Source organism: Physeter macrocephalus, chromosome 13, assembly GCF_002837175.3.
Source record: "Physeter macrocephalus isolate SW-GA chromosome 13, ASM283717v5, whole genome shotgun sequence".
NCBI lineage: Eukaryota > Metazoa > Chordata > Mammalia > Artiodactyla > Physeteridae > Physeter > Physeter macrocephalus.
In genome coordinates this window covers 12,454,395-12,469,431 of record NC_041226.1, presented here as the reverse complement: position 1 = coordinate 12,469,431, position 15,037 = coordinate 12,454,395, and the positions used below count along the sequence as shown (strand labels likewise).

Sequence of the window (15,037 nt, the reverse complement as noted above, 5' to 3'; positions counted from 1 at the left end):
GCTGTGTTCTAATAAAACTTTATTTGTGAGATCAGGCTGTGGCCAGGTGTGGCTTGCAGGCTCCAGTTTGCTGAGCCCTGGTCTGAATCATTGATTTTTTTTTTTTTTTTTTTCTGTGGTATGCGGGCCTCCCTCTGCCGTGGCCTCTCCCGTTGCGGAGCACAGGCTCCGGACGCGCAGGCTCAGCGGCCATGGCTCACGGGCCCGGCCACTCCACGGCATGTGGGATCCTCCCAGACCGGGGCGCGAACCCGGTTCCCCTGCATCGGCAGGCGGACGCGCAACCGCTGCGCCACCAGGGAAGCCCAGAATCATTGATTTTTAATCTTCTGGGGAATATGCTCCTTCATGAGAACTTAATGAGAGGTATGGACATTACTCCAGAAAAATAAACATTTTCATGCACAGGTATGTATACACCTGCATGCACGCATGTGCGTGCGCGTACACACACACACACACACACACACACACACACACACACACACACGAGTCTTCAGTTTCAAGAAGTTATATATCCTCAAAACTCATCCATGGGTCCAGGTTAAGAACTCTTGGTTTGGGTGGTGTTTCGCGCACACACACACACACACACACACACACACACACACACACGAGTCTTCAGTTTCAAGAAGTTATATATCCTCAAAACTCATCCATGGGTCCAGGTTAAGAACTCTTGGTTTGGGTGGTGTTTTCCTGACAGAGAGCTTTTGTAGTGATGTGCTGGATACCCTGGGACAGCCATTCTTTAAAAAGAAGAAAAAGAAAAGAAAAGATTTTGGTCCTACTTACTTCACATCAGAAACTACAGACTCAGACTCTGCAGTTTATATGGAGACACAGAAGGCTTGCACTAGAGGAGACATCAAGGGGCTTTAAAAGGAAACAGCCATGGACACGTTGTAAAGGCAGAGAAGCAGACTTTGGGAAGAGATGGTGGTCGGTGGCAGGTTGCTTGTGACACTTAAGTAACAGTGGGTGACTTGGGTACAGGCCTATAATTTTGAACACGGCTGCAGTCCCGCCTCCTTAAGACCCCTCTTAGACTGTCCTGGCCCACAGCGCCCTCTCTTTCTGCTAGAATGGGGTCTAGAATCACATCTACATGTGTTGTGCTTTCTATCTTTCTCTCATTGTCTCATGGGTATTCGTGTCAAGAGTTCCTGAATTTATTGTGATATTGTTGAAGACAGCGGTTAGTATTTTATACACTCCCCAGTGCCCGACACTACTATTCTGCTCCTCGCTTCCCCTTCCCGAGGCTCCCCTCCGCACCCAACTTCCCAGACACACCTGACCCTCGTTCTGCAGGGGATCCTATACCCTCACCCGTGCAGCTCACTTGGCTTCCCTCTCCACCTCCACCTGGGGGACTCTTGGTCATCCTTTGAGAGCCAGGGCGCTGTCACCACCTCTGAGCAATCTCCTGGGACCACCCTACCCCAACCCTGAGGTGGAGCTCATGGCTGTTTCTTGTGTTACTATGGCACTCTCTGCTCCAAGGGTGTGATCTGATCGCACTGGATTGTACTGTTCTCATCGCTGTGGGTCCCCTTTAGGAGGCCACCAGCAGCAACACAGCCCAGGCACTGTTAGTAGAGCAAATGGCTGGACAGACAAGTGGTGGGCATTTCAATTTCTGGGGGGTTATAAGGAGAAATGTGCTGAACTGAGGTGCGTGCAGTGAGGCTGTGCTACCCGATTGAATAGGTGTCTGGGACAGTATCTCCCCACGCAGGGACCCCTGTGTCGTGGCCACCTGGTGATGCTCTCCTCTATAAGACCAAGTGGTGCAGCTCTCTGAGGGAGACAGGAGGTGAGACTTGGGAGTCAGTGTTCCAGATGGAATGGCTGTGGGCTGGTGATTGTGTGCACGTCCTGTGGCAGGTAGCCCAAGCACTGGTAGCACGAGGACCCGATTGGCTGTGGTGGGGTTCCCTGCTTGAGTTTGCTTGACCTCAAAGGAATGGAGAGCAGCTCAGATGCTGTTCTAGCGTCCAGATGACCTGAGTACCACCACAATTAGATGGACACAGAGTCTCGAGAGCTTATTGCCCCTCTGTCACCCAGTGTTTGTGACAAACAGGTAGGCTTGCGTGTGTATCTTCATGCTACAAGCTTTTCTCCCTGGTCAGAAGCTAGTAGAATAGTGCAGCAGCTAAGCACATGGGCTTGGGGTTGCCTGGTTTCAATCCCAGCTCTGACCCGTCCTAGCTCTGAGACTTACTAGCTCCGTGCCTCTGTTTCCCCCCTATAAGCTGTGGCTAACAATAGTCTGTATCTCATAGGTTTACTGTGAGACTTAAATAGACTGTATAAAGAGTAGTGTCAAGTCAAAGACTCTATCGATGCTTCCTTATTATTATTAATCCTATGTAAATTTGCATTTGGTACCTCTGGAGTTCTGTTTCTTAGCAGAACTCCATCATCACAAATGGAGAGGGCAGGGGTGTACTGCTAACAGCGTACTCCAGCTCTAACTGCCTGGCTGCTTATTCTAGAAGGAGGTGAACCCCAGACACACTGAAACCGTCATGAACCTGGAGCACTAGTAGACTCCTGGGTCTCTTCTTTCCTTCAAGGGTATTCTTCCTAGAACTGGTGCCCTTCTGGGACGGGTATGGGAGACTTCTGTCTAATACACTGATGCCTTGTAACCCAGCAATTGCAACATATAAAAATATACAGCATGGAAATATCATTGCTTCCTCTATGACTAATCATCAAATTGCTGTTGTCCTTTATTGACTGAATATTGTGTAGGCAGTATGTATTCATTTATTTACAGTATCTCTAATTTTCTCAAGAAGAATAGGAATAAGGAAGTGGAGGGTCAGAGAGACAAGACAGCCTCCCCAAGATCACAGAGTTAGTACAGAGCAGGACTGGAGTATGAACCCAGATCTGCCTGCTCTCACCCCTTACCCGCCCCTCAAGACTTTATCTTTGCCTTGAGGTCATCTCTTGTTGGGGCCAGTACAGCTCTCAGTAATTTTAAAATTGGCACATATATATATATATATAATGATTATATATATATATAATCATTTTATATATATATATTTATATATATATATATATATATATATATATATAGCATGGCTTTTAATTAATGTAAAAGTCTGGCCTCTATTTAATGATCATTGGCGGTGGTTGCTCTTTCTGCTCTGACGATAAAATGGAACACACAGACCTTCTGAAAGTATAGCTCCCTGGCCTTTCCCAAAACACAATTCGAGGCTGTGCTTCCTGCTCACAGACTCTGACTCGCTGGTGAATCAGGAGGCTGAGCCAGCCCGTGTCCTTTATGTTTAGTACCACAAGCTTTATCATTTGTCTTGTAGCCTCTCTGCCCCCACTGCTCCCTCATAAGCCTCCCAACACCCACAGATCGATCGTGTCCTCCTTCACAGTGTTTCTTAGGCCCAGGGAAGCCCAGCAAGTCCTGGCCGTCTTCCCGGTGACTCAGATACCCTTTGCACAGCTCAGGGGAAAGGTGGTGAGATAGTGAAGCTTGGGGCCATCTGGGATGCAGCTCCAGAGTTGCGGGAGGAGTCTGGGTTCTCTTCTGAGCCAGAGGAGAGTGTGACCTCAGGCAGGGCATCTAGTGCCTCTCCCAAGAGTTCCGAGACCCTGGTTTATAAGGTCCTTTTCGGCTGTCCTCATCTGTTCTCATTTCTTCCTTATCTGAAGGCAGAATCTGGGGAGATCTTTCAAGCTGCCTTCCTTTCTTAGGCTCTTTTTCATTCTTTCACTGGTTAATTTACTGGCTCATCGATCTCTTCACTTTCCTTCAGTTCCTGATTCACAGCAGTTATCCCGGTTCTTTAAGGTGCCAGTGTGGAAGCCCAGTCATTGTCTGGAACAGAGAAAAGAGGACCAGGCTTTCCATTTCAGAGGTGTGGTTTTCAAGCTCTGTGTCTGTGCGTTGGTCCCAGGAAGCAGCTCTCCGGGCCTCTGCTTCTATAGGTCTAGAGCAAATGGTGCCCTGACTGGAGTTATGTGGCGCCCCAAGGGGATGACACAGGGCTTTGAGGTCAGACATCCGTTTTGGCACCAGTTGGGCCACTTGAAGCTGGGTGACTTTGGGGGAGTGTCTCACAGCTCAGAGCCTGTTTCTTCATAGGGTTTTCGTGAGGACGAAAAAAGATAACACGTGCCAGGGGTTCGGCTCACTCCTTGACCTGGGTTGATGCCCGGTATATGTCAGTTTCCTTCCATCCCCCTTCCAGTGCCGAAATTCCAAACTGTCTTCATAATGATGGAAAGCATCCAGTTCTATGTTCTGTACAGGTTGCAAAGTGCTTTTCTGTGTGCTGTTCCCTCCAGTCCTCACAATCGCCTTGTGTAGACATAGAGGCTCTGAGTAACATGGTACAGCTGAAGACACTGATTCAGACCCGATCTGCCTTTCTGTTAATGCTCCATTCTGTATCCAACAGCCAATCAATGAATATTTATTGTTCATCTGGTATGTGCTCAACTCCAAGCTGGGTGCTGCGCGGAGGGTTTGGAGGATGTGGTCCCTCCCCCCAAGGAAATGATGGGTGATGGGGCTGGGGGAGGTGATAGGCAGAACATACCTAAAACAAGATGCCATCACCCCGGGCTTCCTTGGTGGCTCAGCGGTTGAGAGTCCGCCTGCCGACGCGGGGGACGCGGGTTCGTGCCCCGGTCCGGGAAGATCCCGCGTGCCGCGGAGCGGCTGGGCCGGTGAGCCGTGGCCGCGGAGCCTGCGCGTCCGGAGCCTGTGCTCCGCGACGGGAGAGGCCGCAGCAGTGAGAGGCCCGCGTACCGCAAAAAAAAAAAAATGCCATCACCCCGAGAAATATTTATTAGACACCAACTGTGTGCATGATTGTGAATTGTAGTGCCTATTATTTACTTTTAAAAACGCAGTCCATTGTTTCAGTCACGTTTTCAGAACGAGCTTAAGAGAAACAGAGTTTGAAAGTGGTGCTTGATTCAGCTCATGTCATAGTTTACAAAAACAGAAACAAGCCCTCAGCCGTGTGTTTCAAGGGCAGGGCAGGGCTTCTAGCCTTGATACATTTTTTTGTCGGATAGAGTTCGTCTTGATGAGCAAGGTCATGTGGAACACTCGGGCACAATATTCCTCTCTTCATTTGTACCTCTGACTCAACATGTTAAATTCCAAAACCCAGTTTCTAGACTGGATATCTGGCTCTGTCATTGATATCCTGTTCTCCCAGCTCCTGAGGTGGCATCTTTATTCCTGCTTTGTCCTCCGGTCTTCCCTCTGCTTCACTGGCCCCTTCCCACAGCCCTCAGCCCCGTCCGTGTATCTTCGCGAATGTCTCCAAATCCTTCTTTCTCTGAGTCACTGCAGGCACCCCTTCGGTGACCTTCTGCTTCTCTTCATTCATTCAACACGTATTTCACTTTGGCCAGGCACTGTTCTAGGTGTTCCTACCGTGTTACATGAAACAGACATGGTCCTTGCCTCATGGAACTTAAAGTCTAGTGTGAGGTACAGAGTGAATGAATAACTGAAGGAGCGGCGGGTATTGTGAAAGGAAGTATGGGGGCCGTGCCTTGGGGACCACGTGCTTAGGTTTAGGAAGGAGCTTCTCTGAGGGTGTGGGGTTTAAGCTGAAACCCAAAGGGTTAGGAGGTGTCAGCCAGGCCACTGAGGTGGGCTTGGATAAGTGAGTGTGTGGGTGCAGTGTGTCGTTGGCGGCTGCCAGGGGTGGGCTGACAGCAGAGTGATTTCATAGAGAGAGAAAGCGTGGTTCAGTGTCACAGTTGAGGAACTGAAAGAAATCCAGAAAGACTGGAGTGGAGGGACGGAGAGGCAAAGTGGCAGGAAATGAGCTTAGAGTCAGGCTGTGGTGAATCTTCTGAAACCATTTTAAGGCTTTGCGACATTTTGGGAACAGTAGGAACCAGGGTGTGGCGTGATCCAATTTCCTTTTTTTCTGGACCGCACCGTGCGGTGTGCGGGGTCTAGTTCCCTGACCAGGGATCGAACCCGGGCCCCCTGCCTTGGGAGCGCGGAGTCTGACCCACTGGACCACCAGGGAAGTCCCCAACCTACATTTTAAAAATCTCTCTGGAAGCAGGGATGGGAATGGATGGAGAGACAGACCCAAGAGTGGGTGCAGGATAAGTTAAGTGGCAGGTAAGCGGTCATTGCCGAGACGGTGACCTGGCTTCGGTAGCTGGCAGTGGGGATGGAGAGCAGTGAACAGGATTAAGAAACGTGTAAAAGCAGAGGTGAGAGGTCATGGTGATTTATGGAATCGGGGGGGCAAGGGAGAGAAGGGGCGAGGGACGAGGGGCAGTCCCATTGCTTGGGCCCCTTTTCGGGTGTGTGCTGGTCACTGCTGCCGGCTGCGTGGGGGGAGCGTGTGGAAGGAAATGCACTGAGCTTTGTGTGGGGACAGAGACACCGGGGAGAGATGCAGAGACATCGGGGAGAGATGCAGAGACATCGGGGAGAGATGCGAGACACCGGGGAGAGATGTCCTCAGGGCAAGTGTCCTTCCTCCTATCTCTTCGCACCCCAGTTCCTTCTCTACCTAGCCTGCGGCTCAGTGGTCCTCAAATTCCATTTGGACCACATCCTCCCCCTTTTAGGATGCTTTCAGTAAACCACCATGTGTGCAACCATGGTCATCCTTGCCCTCCGTGGTCTCAGCCTTCTCTCATCAGCCTCCCACGTAAAGTTCATTGGGTTCCTCCACAAGCCCATGCATTTTCCTCACCGTTTCTCATGTTCTTTCCAATCTTGTTTCGGCCTCCCCAAAAATACTCTCACCAACTGTCTCAGCCTGTTTACTTCAGGTTTTTGTTCTTGTTATTCATTTAGCACTTGGAACACAGCACCCGACCCTCTTGTGATTTTCTCCTTTTATGTACTCTGCTTCTCTGATTTACTTAGGACATCCAAATTAGGTATTTACTTAGGAAATCCAGATCACGTACTTCATTGGCTAGACCCTTCCACAGTGCTCTGTGCATGGTTATGTTTCAAAGCTGTCAAGGCATGGACATGTGAAGGGCAGGTGTGTGGAATGAAAATGAGGCAGGTGAGGTTGGAGTTTGATAGGAGATCTGCAGATGTGGATATAGTTATAGCTATTGATTGATACATATCTGTGCATACGCACCCACATACATACTAGGATAAGGGGGTTATTTATTTGGTGTATAATAGCTGAGGGGGAAGCCTTGTAAAGTTTAAAACAGGGAGATGACACATGGAATGCAGTCATTTATAAAAATTAATCTGGCTGTGCCACACGGGTGGATCAGAAGAGGAAAACAATTGTTAATGAATAATGAGTTCATCTTATCTGCCGGGCTTTGTGCTAAGCACTTTACATGGATGAATTTCTGTGATTCTCACAAACACCCTGGGAGAGTTAGCCTCCACATTTTGCAGAGCAGGATTGCGAGGTTGGAGAAGGCAGACTATTCATAGGTGGAACCAAGATGCAGGTCCAGCCTGCCTAACAGGAGAGCCCACCCTCTTAACCATTATGCTGTAGTGTCTTCTGGAAGAAGAAGAGTCCAGGTGAGTGCTAAGACTGGAGAGTGATTTTCAAACTGATTCAGGGATCCCTCGGGTTCCAGGAAGTGCCTGAGAGCCCACAGCCAAGAGGACAAGCCCTTCCCACAGCCAGAGCAGCCCCTCTGGCATCTGTCTGTACATCTGGGCTCTACGTAAGATTTGAAGAAAGGATCCTCTGTTAAAAAAAACTCTGAAATCACGGGTTCCAAGGATTTCAGTTGTTTGGCTTGTTGAAGGTACTATAGAGCTAGTCCCAGGCACTGCTTAGATGCTACAAGCCTAGAGAAGTCTTCCCAAGACAAAGGAAGGGATATTTATTATCCCCAAAGAAATGAGTCTGCTAGCTCCAGATTGAAAACACAAAGAAAACATTTTTTTAAACTTAAATTAGTGACAAAATTTGTTTACTTGTTTTGAAACTCGGGGAGGAAAGTTTCTTTTTGGTCCTTTTGACAAATTATAAGTCAACTAATTAAATAGGAGAACTTGTATTATGATCGATCTTTTCCATTTTCAGAATGCTTTCATGAATGTACTTACGTGAGCCTTACAACTGCCTGTGAGGTAGGTAAGGTTAGTCACCATTAGTGTCCGTTTCACTGTGCCAGTAATAGATGCAGAAAGTCTAGGCAGTTTGCTCAGGGTTGCTGCCTGTCTTGTTCACTGCTCTGTCTGCAGTGCCCAGAACATAGTAGTTGCTCAACTAATGGTTGTTGAATAAATTGAGTGATTGAATGTAGCCAGTAAGTGATACAGTTGGAATCAAGCTCTTCAAAATTGGGTCTAGTTTTATTATCCCTGTCTCCCTGAAATACGGCAAGAATCCAGTCCGCGGGAAACCACCACTGCGAGGAGGTATAAATACAACATTGGAAATCAAATTGACCTTTTGTGTTTCATCTATCAATTTAAAGTTTGGAATGCTCTCTTCTGTTGCATAAGCTTGAAGAATCTCTCCTCACACAGTTCACTCCTCCACATCTCAGGTTGGAACCTATGCCATCTCCTTGACAATGGATTGCCAGCTGTCAGCTGTCATTGCAGCCACCTATAACAGTCATGTGTTCTTTTCATTATAAACCTTGATGCAAGTTATAGAGTGAGTTGTTATCTTGATTATTCCAAATCTATTATTCGATGCATTTGAGAAAGAAATATAAAAACATTTATAGTTCTATATGAGTTATGTGAGGCTATAGAATGGATTCATTCTTTTTGCCTGTCACTCGAAATGATCACATCTTTGTATGCCTATTAAGAATAAGCATAGCGTTTGTAAGAATGTTTAGAGAAGAGAATAAAGATCAATGGCAGGGTTTTGGACGTGGTCTGTATTTGTTTTCTCATCTGTCTGGCTTTAAGGGGTGTGAGCTGGCAGGGTCTCTGGGCTGCCTCACCCTCTGGAAATCCATCGAATTTTGAAATGTGTGTCAGGCCAATTGTGCAGTCTCCAGCCAGCTAGAGGATGCCTCCCAGCTGGTGACTGCCCACAGGAAATGCTGTGCTAATCTCTGCTGAAAATACTCTCAGGATAACTAATGACTTTAAAAATGCCACGTTACCATGGTGCTTGAAACATGTAGGTGGAGGGTCATGCAGTTGGGATTCAGACTAAGTATGTCTCCGGGTTGTTATAAGCTTCCATTTTCTTTTTGTTTTCAGTTTGCGTTTAATTTGAAACGCAACGAGAAAACAATCATACCCGTCTCAGCTGGCTTCCTTTTTGGCTTTTCTTTGTCTTTGCAGCATTGCCCTCCACCTCCTAAATTCCCACTGGCACGTTTTGTTAAGAGGTGGGATCGTTCGAAAGCTTCTACGTGGGGTGTGGGCACATGAACAGGGAACCAAGGGCCACAACCATGGCAAACAAAGAAACCCAACAAAAACCCTGCCTCAATCCAGCATCGCTGTTTAGTTATATGCGATCCACTGATCATGTTTTAAAGGTAGGGATGGACAGATGTTCACCATCATTTATATATATGACAGTTGACCCTTCAACAGCATGGGTTCAACTGCCCAGATCCACTTATACGTGGCTTTTTTTCAATAAATATAGGAAATTTTTTTTGGAGATTTTCAACAATTTGAAAAAAACTCGCAAACTACAGAGCCTAGAAACATCAAAAAATAAAATGGTATGTCTTGAATGCATAAAATATATGTAGCTATATGTATAACATGCAAAATATGTGTTAATCGACTGTTTATGTTCTCTCAATAAGGCTTCCAGTCAACAGTAGACTATTAGTAGTTAAGTTTTGGGGGAGTTGAAAGTTGTATGTGGATTTTCTACTGAGCGGGGTCGGTGCCCCTAATCCTCACATTGTTTAAGGGTCAACTGTACATATAATTTAATTTTCGTTTTAAATTTTGACCAATTAAGGAAAGGATGTCTAGAGGGACATAGAGGGATAGAAAGAGGGGGGCATTGCTGAAGAAGAGATGAAAGAGATAAAAGAACAAGGGGAAGGGTAGGATGAGAGGATGAAAGATAAAATTTAAGGAGCATCTGCTCTGTGCCCTTGTTAAAGGTGAGGCTGGGCATCTTACACGGAGGAGGAAGGAAACCAGGACTAAGGGAGATAAACTGGGCCATTGGGGAGAAGGGAGAGTCTGAGAGGGGTAGAGAGCTGCCTGGAGAAGCAGAGGTTGTGCCTGGAATTTCCAAGTGGTATAATCCACGCTTTCTATCTGTTGTGTGTCAGGGCTCTGGATTTCGTGAGGGCCCTTTGAAGTGCTCCTTGGCGCTTTCTGTGCTGGAAAGAAGCTGATCAATTTCTGTGTTCAAATGCAAAGGTTGTTCATGGTGTGTGTTTGTTATGGATGTTTTATTTTTCTTTTGCTCATGGGATTCTTAGGGCTTTGCTCCCTGGTGTTCTGGAAATTTAGTGCGGGCTTCTCTATAGATGTCAGTTAATTTACAAACTGGGACCTGAAGTCTTTTTGGCAGGTGATGGGCCCCTCATCTCCCAGAGCCTGAAGGTTAGATGTAGAGTAAAAAGCCCATTGACCTGCAACTCCCCAGGGACTCCTGTCATTAAAATCAAATTCCCTTGATTTGCTCTCTTGGTTACTTGTTTTAAAACACTTATTCTTATTCTTCCTTGCAATGTGTATGCCACACATATGCCTGAGGGTTTGAATTAGCTTTAAATAAAAGCTGCCCTCACTGTTTATTTGGTTGTAGCCTCCCTAGGTTAATGAGAGATTAAAACATAAGTAAGACCATAACGTTTCCATGAACACATAGCTTACTTTCCTTTGAATAACTCTTTAGCCTGTTTTTCAAATCAGACTTTCAGAATTTAGCTTTGAATGGCTAACCCCAAGAGTCAAAAATAGTAAATATTGATTGGGGATCTGCAGCCTCTGTGATCGATAGCATTAGGGATGTTGGGGTTAAAGGAACCTCAGTGGAAGAGCACTTACAAGTTATTTCCTTCAGCATGGTTTTATTGTTGACCTAGAACTATTGGATTTCTGTGACTTTGAAAAAAAATCCTTCTGTTTCTTCAATCTGCAAAAAAGTGATACATTCCAAGGATTAACAAATTAATTGTTTTAAGTGCTTAGTATGATACTGTTATACTTAGGCTTAACTTATTTTTATGTTATCTCAATCACTGAATAGAACACTTAACTTCCTCATGGGAAATTTGGGGTACAATTAGTAGAGATTCCAAAGCATAATACAAGAATAAATGTTTCTTTACAATATTTATTTGCTACTTAGTGCCTCATAAAACAATTCCTAAAATCATTGGCTGTCTCCAGTTATCTTCTGCTCATCTTTCAAGTAATCTCCCTCCTGTTTATTTGATTGAATTAAGAGATTTTACTGTTTGCCAGGCACAAAACTAGATGCTGGGCATGTAACGATGAATAAGCTGTGATTCTTGCCCTCAAAGAACTCTTGTTTTTTTGGTGAGATAACTCATAATCAACTCAGAATTTGGCAACCTCAGAAAATAATAGGCTAATACTTTCATTAACAGTCATTTTGCTAATGTGTCTTTCTGGTCTCTCAGTATTCCTTCCTCTTTCCTATACTGACAGCACCAACTTGGAATAAAAATGATCCAGCCTAGAACTGAAGGAAAATTAATCATCTTTTCTGGTCAATGCCATGATCAGCTGTGTAGCCTCTGGTCACCTGCCAACTGCAAGTTGAGTTCAATGCTACAAAGTTCTTGCCAACATATTCTTATATTGTGCTATCTTTCTGTGACTTTATTTTTCTAGAAGCATGAACCTTAACTTTTTCAACATTTCCAAAATTCTCACACACAAGGTTAGCTGGGTAAAACCACTTAGCAACAATTTATAAAACGAATTATCTTTATCCTGTTTCTGCTTCATATTGTGAAGGGAGTCTGGGCTGCCATAGTTTTAAAATAAGAAGAAAAAAGTGACTGAGTGGGCAAATTTAACCAGTGATAGGCAAGAGGCTGTGCATCTAACCTTTTTCTGTGTATCTCCATTAAAAATAATTTATTTGAGAAGAAGGGTAGGAAGAAAAAAAAACTGAAACAAATATTTTAAAATTCTTTCCCCAACAAAGGCATATAATTGATGGTGCCAAGTGATAAAGTGCTACAGCATTTGTGGTTGGACAGTTTCAGAAAAGTATTCATGAAGATGTGAAGTCAAGAGGAAATAATTTAGCACATGAATACTGTATCCTAAGGGAAAAATATATTTTATATAGGCTCTGGTGAAAGAATATACAGTTGTCGACTGAAGAAAAACACACAACCTACAAGTTGCATGTTATCTTTTATTCGGGGACCTTACTGAGGCCTGCAGATAGCCCAGGAGACAGCCTCTCAGAGAGCTCTGAGGAGCTGCTCCAAAGAGGTAAGGGGGGAACCAGGATGTATAGGAGTTTTCTGCTGGAAAAAAAAAAAAAAAGCAAACATGTAGTCAAACATCAAAAGATTACTGCTAATCACAAAAACAGACATTTCTGCGTTGGCCCTGGGAAGTCAGGGCCGTTGAGTGACACACCTTCCCTCTCTCCCAGGTACAGGAGTTTACCTTGGAAAAGGTGGCTATTGCTGGCAAAGTTGAGCACTCTCTATAGATCTGTGGTCTAAGGTTTGAAACCACTGGGGATGTTTCGAGAAGTTTGATTTGAAAAATTTCATCTCTTCTCACATCCCTCTATGAGTAGATTATGAATCAGTGTCTTCTTGTGTTAATTTCTAAAAATGATTAATTGCACAAGGAACAGAGATAGCATTTTTGTGTGAACTCTACTCTTCTTTTTTGCCACCACCCCTAATCAACCCACGCCCCCCCCAATACAACAATTTCTGGCCTATTCCCTAGAGGTCTACTTTTTGCCACTTTAGGGTCTTCTGTGCTCCTTCTGTGCCAGGAGGGTGCTACCATGGTGGCCCCCAGCAGGCCAGCACAGCCTTAGTTCTCTTTATAATCTCTCCAAGAGAGACCTGCGAGATTGGAAAGGAATTTGTTCCTTCAAGAAATGGTCTGTTTTAAGGAACTCTGTGTATTAAGGAAGGCTTGTCAACCTCTCCTATTTCCAGCATGGAACGAAAAAGAGGGAGAAAAAGGACAGAAATATTCAAATTATTTTGGGGATACTCTCTCATTTCTATTCGGCACAAAATCGATAATTCCCTTTCAGACAGTCACTGGCAGGACAAAAAAGTTGTATATCCTCAGGCTGAGTGTTATCTCTGTTTTTTATCAAATTCTTTTGTCTTCTCTTTCATGCATCTCCTGTAAAGAGGCAGATCCCAGATTTATTTAATTTTAACTTTTATTTTTAATTTTTTGGCCGAGTTACATAGCCTGCAGGATCTTAGTTCCCTGACCAGGGATCGAACCCACGCCCCCTGCAGTGGAAGCACAGAGTCTTAACCATTGGCCCACCAGGGAGGTCCCCCAGATTGATTTTAAAGATGTAAAAGTGTCTCCTCAGTCTCTGCTGAATAACCTGTTATCATTGTGTCGGGTCTCAGTGCGTTCCCGTTTACTAGTGAGGGCAGAGGGGAGTGCCGGGCTGGTCGCTGGAAGCTCCTCCCGGTGGAGCAGTAGAGCAAGCTTGTTTCTGGCAGGAGTGACATGGCCTTATTCCCAGAGGAGATTTTGTTGTCTTTTTAGGAGTAATAAAGTCTAGGGTGGTTTGTGTCATTTCACTCTTCCCAGAAGTTAAGGAATAGACTAGTTCAGAAGTTAAGGAATAGACTAGTTCTTACCCAAAATGCTTCCTTTTGCTCCTTCACCCTTGATTTTAAGGCCCCTGCCAGGTGCCTCCCTAGGAAGCCTTGAGTATCTTTTTACTTTGTGAAAAAAATAACAATAGCAGTTAATAGCCAGAGTCTCGTGAGGGTTTAGAGTGTGCCAGGCATTGCCTGGTTACATACATTATCTCATAAATCCCACCCCAAATGCTGCAACGTAGGTGTTATCCTGCTTCACAGATGAGGAAGCCGTGGAGCGGCATATATGTTGCTGCTTTGGGCCACAGAGTGGGGCGCCAGGATTCCCAGCAGGCCTGCCTGGCTCCAGGGCCCATGCTTTTAACTTGTGTGCGTGTGTAGGGGGGTGGTACAGGTGGGGAGGTTGATTTTCACACATATATAACGTCTTCAGCTTTATCTCACATATTGATTTCTAACACCCTCTCTGGGGAGAGATGAGGTTGAGAGGAAGAAGTTGTAGGTATTTTTTTTTAAATTAATTTTTATTGGAGTCGAGTTGCTTTACAATGTTGTGTTAGTTTCTGCTGTACAGCAAAGTGAATCAGGTATACGTATACATATATCCCCTCTTTTTTGGATTTCCTTCCCATTTAGGTCACCACAGAGCACTGAGTAGAGTTCCCTGTGCTATACCAGTAGGTTCTCATTATCTATTTTAAACATAGTCGTGTATGCATGTCAGTCCCAATCTCCCAATTCATCTCACCCCTTCTTCCCCCCTTGGTATCCATACGTTTATTCTCTACGTCTGTGTCTCTGTTTCTGCTTTGCAAATAAGTTCATCTGTATCATTTTTCTAGATCCCACATATAAGTGATATTATACGATATTTGCTTTTTTCTTTCTGACTTGAAGTTGTAGGTATTTAAATAGGCCCGCTCATGTTCATGAATATATGGTCCGGAACCCTGTCCAGGAGACCACTCTTGGAATGAGAGCTGGAGAGGGCCAGGCTGGGGAGACGCCAACAGTTATGTTGTCCATCCTGCAGCCTTATTTCTTTTTCTGCAGCCTGAATAGCTGCTTCTGTATGATATGGAGGACGTGGGCTGTATGGTGCCGACACAATAGGAACTTTCTTATGACAAGCGCTCCTGACGGCTCAGGAGCCTGCCTCTGCTTAGAGTCACGCAAATTTCTGGGGACAGGTTTTCTATTTCTTTTTCTTTTTTCTTTTTTTTTTTTTTTTTTTGCGGTACGCGGGCCTCTCCCTGTTGTGGCCTCTCCCGTTGCGGAGCACAGGCTCCGGACGCGCAGGCTCAGC

At 45.3% G+C, this 15,037-nt stretch overlaps 1 protein-coding gene across 4 annotated transcripts in view; it reads left to right on the top strand.

The window, feature by feature from the left end:
* DCLK1 (doublecortin like kinase 1) overlaps positions 1-15,037 on the top strand; it is a 334,804-nt gene that overhangs the window by 193,962 nt on the left and 125,805 nt on the right. The gene's annotated exons all lie outside the window — the stretch shown is intronic.